The 3,438-nt window shown below is 36.0% G+C and overlaps 1 non-coding gene across 1 annotated transcript; it reads left to right on the forward strand.

Moving 5' to 3' along the window:
* Window positions 1-872: 872 nt before the first annotated feature.
* On the forward strand, window positions 873-980 carry LOC141559220 (U6 spliceosomal RNA). The gene has a single exon (XR_012487289.1). It is a non-coding gene; the product is annotated as a U6 spliceosomal RNA (small nuclear RNA).
* The last annotated feature ends 2,458 nt before the right edge of the window (window positions 981-3,438 follow it).

The raw sequence follows: 3,438 nt of genomic DNA on the forward strand, positions 1-3,438 counted from the left end.
TTTTTCTTCTTCAGGGACACTTCTGTTCTCTCTCCTCCACATTTAAATCTCTTATCAGTGGTGCTAATACTTTTATCCTCATTCCTTTATCAAAACTTTCTTTCAGTAAAGACTGATAAATTCATCACAAGAAGGCATAAATGACTGATAAGGTTTAAAAATTGTTTCCTAGAATATATATATATATATATAAAATCAACATCCCTTCCTTCCTTCCTTCCTTCCTTCCTTCTTTCCTTCCTTCCTTCCTTCCTTCCTTCCTTCCTTCCTTCCTTCCTTCCTTCCTTCCTTCCTTCCTTCCTTCCTTCCTTCCTTCCTTCCTTCCTTCCTTCCTTCCTTCCTTCCTTCCTTCCTTCTTTCCTTCTTTTTTCCTTCTTCTCTCCTGCCTTCCTGCCTTCTTATTTTCCTATCTGTCTGCCTTCTTTCCTTCCTTCCTGCCTCCTTCTTCCCTCTCTCCATTTTTTCTGTTTCCTTCCTTCTCTTTCTTCCTTTCTCCATCACTCTCCCTTTTTTTTCATGTCAGCATGTATTGTCTCCTTTAATTAGAGTTTGTGAGGCTATTTGTATTTCAGTGCTGGGCCCATAGTAAGAATATAACAATAATGGCTGATATTTAGCTAGTATTTTAAGGTTTTTAAAGGGTTTTATACATGCCTCTTATTTAATCTTTATTACTATTATTATTCCCATTTTACAGATGTGGAATTGAGGCTCAAAAATGGTGATAGATTTGCCCAGGGTTATACAAGTAGTAGATGTATCTGAGGCAGGATTTCAACTCAGAACTTCTTAATTCCAAATCTGGCTCTTTATTCACTATCCAGAGGCGTTAAAATTCTGCCACAGTAAACATGATTAAAATGTAATTGGGAGCGCTTGCTTTGGCAGCACTCATACTAAAGCTGGAATGAGACAGACAAGATTAACTTTGGGCCCTATTGTAGGATGACAAACAAATTTATGAAGTGATCCATATGTTAAAAATTTTAAAAATATATAATTGGGAAATATTAACAAAATAAATAAAAATATAACACAGCATAGATAATTGTGGTTTTTTAAGTAAATATGTAGCCTTCAGGGATCAGTTTCTATTTGAATTTGACAACCCTGTACTTACTGCACTTAGTGCCTCAGCTGTCCCATTCCATTCCAACAATAAAAATGGGGAACGGTAATTACCTCACAGGATGGTTGTAAGCATCAAATGAAATATTTTGTACAAAGTGTTTTGGAACTGTACAGTCCTAGGAACTTGGAACTAAAAAGCACCTTAGAGATTGTGTAACCCATACTCTCATTTTATAGATGAGAAAACTGCAGTTCCCCAAAGTTAATTAACTTGCCCAAGGTTACACATATGGTATAAATGGTAGAGCTTGAATAGAATCTGAGTCTTTTGACTCCAAATTCTGTTCTCTTTCTACCATATCTATTTCTTATTTCTATAGAGCTTTTTGTGTTCTTGGCAAGGGGGATTATCTGAGACAAGTAAGGGTCTTCTGTGACTGCTCCAATCCCTATCCAAGGCCATTGGGCAGACATGAAAGCTTTGTAGGTTCAGAGGTTCTGCTTCTTTTACAGGGTGTAGACTAGAAGTAATAGTAGCCTAGTCCAGATGGCATTTATATCAAAGTACAAAGGATAATTAACACCATCAAAATGCCTCTCTGGGACTGTTGTCAGAGAGAAAGAATGGGGAATTTGGATGAATCCTGGAGGAAGTCACTCAGTCCCTTGATGCTCTTAATGCCATTGACTACAGTACTTCCTATAAGCCCCTTCTACCCAACTGTAATCCTTCCCTCTCAGGTTCCTAGTTAAAGCAGAAATTGTTAATGTTATTTTAATGTGGCTTTCTGTGTTTCATTTCCTTTGTTGGTTAAAAAATATTTGCACTGAATCATTTTAGAGGAACTCTATATAGCACGTACATCAGGAACATTTTATTCCTATTAACATAAAATATTATTCTCATTTCCTACTTTGTGAGGAAGGAAGGATTTTTTAACATAAGAAAATAAAAATTAGAAAAATGTATATTTTCCCTTTGTCATAAAGAAAGTATGAGTGATTTATAGGTATAATAAAGAGAAATCTCTTTGGTCATTGTATGACATTTTAAATAAAAAAAATAAGATTCTTTCCTGTCAGATTCTTGAAATGGTTCTAGTGTCAGTAGATACTAAAATATCAAAGGAGACTGGCTTATAATGGCAGGTTCATTTTTCCTCCTTTCTCTCAAGCACAAATAGGTTTCCTTATTGATCTGGTTAAGAACTGAGGAAAACAGTCCCAGGTCATGGTTTTGGAAACCAAGTCAGATAATTATTTTTAAAACTGCAGTCAGGTTTTGTAATCATCAAAAAAAATAAAACCAGTGTAATTTTTTTTTAGACTTCTAATCATTGATAGTGGGGTGGTGGAGGAGAAGTAAAGAAGTTACCTATTTAAGCCAGGTAATTCCCCAATCTTACCCACATAGTGGTGCTTAATAAATGCCTGATGATTGACTTCTATTAATTAAGCCCCAATTTTTTTTTTGAAATTGCCCCAAATCCACCTCTTTTTTACATCCTCTTATTGGGTGGTAGAAAATCAAAGGTGAATGTCCTGTAGTTTCAGTTATGCATGGGATGGGTTTCTTTACCTTTGAAGATAAAGGAATCTAGTCTTCAGAACGTTGAGTAGTTGGGAGTTGATACTGAAAAGTAGTGAGTTATAGGCAAAATCACCAAAAGAAAATACACTGAAAGGTCTGGAAGATCATCGGCAATAGAGATCAGAAAATGCCAGAACTGGTTTGGAATGCTGGAGTGGAAGCTAGACTAGCTAGATAAGAATGAAAAATGCTAGAGGAAAAGTCAAGTTCAAAATCTTTGATCAGTAGAGGAATGAGTTTACTTCACATAGCCTATACTCCAGCACAGCATTATTTTAACAGTCCATCAGTGTATTCCAGCCATCTTTCCTTTTATCTTTCAATAGCAGTTAGGTGGAGCAGTGGATAGAGCCCTAGACTTGGGATCAGAAATATCTGAATTCCAAACCTGACTCAAATGATTGCTGGCTGGATTACTTATTATTTATCTTCTTTCAGTCCTCATCTCTAAAACAGGGATAATAATAGCAACCACCTCACAGGGTTGTGAGAATTGAATGAGATGGAAGATGTGCTTGGTAAACTTTAAAGTGCCATTCCAATGCTAGCTATCAATAGGAACTGGGATTTAGACACTAATTTGAATATTCTCTAAACTAATGTCCACACATGCCTATTTCATGGGAGCCACAATTTTAAAGACTTTTACGTGTGCCCTTAACTCATTTCCACTCCTTTTTTCCAAACAAAATACTGGGATTTTGGAATCTAGATGTAGGTTATTCCACCATGGTAGATCCAAAAAATGGTTGCTATGAAAAACCCAATAGATTGGT

The sequence above is a fragment of the Sminthopsis crassicaudata genome, chromosome 2, assembly GCF_048593235.1.
Source record: "Sminthopsis crassicaudata isolate SCR6 chromosome 2, ASM4859323v1, whole genome shotgun sequence".
Taxonomy (NCBI): Eukaryota; Metazoa; Chordata; class Mammalia; order Dasyuromorphia; family Dasyuridae; genus Sminthopsis; species Sminthopsis crassicaudata.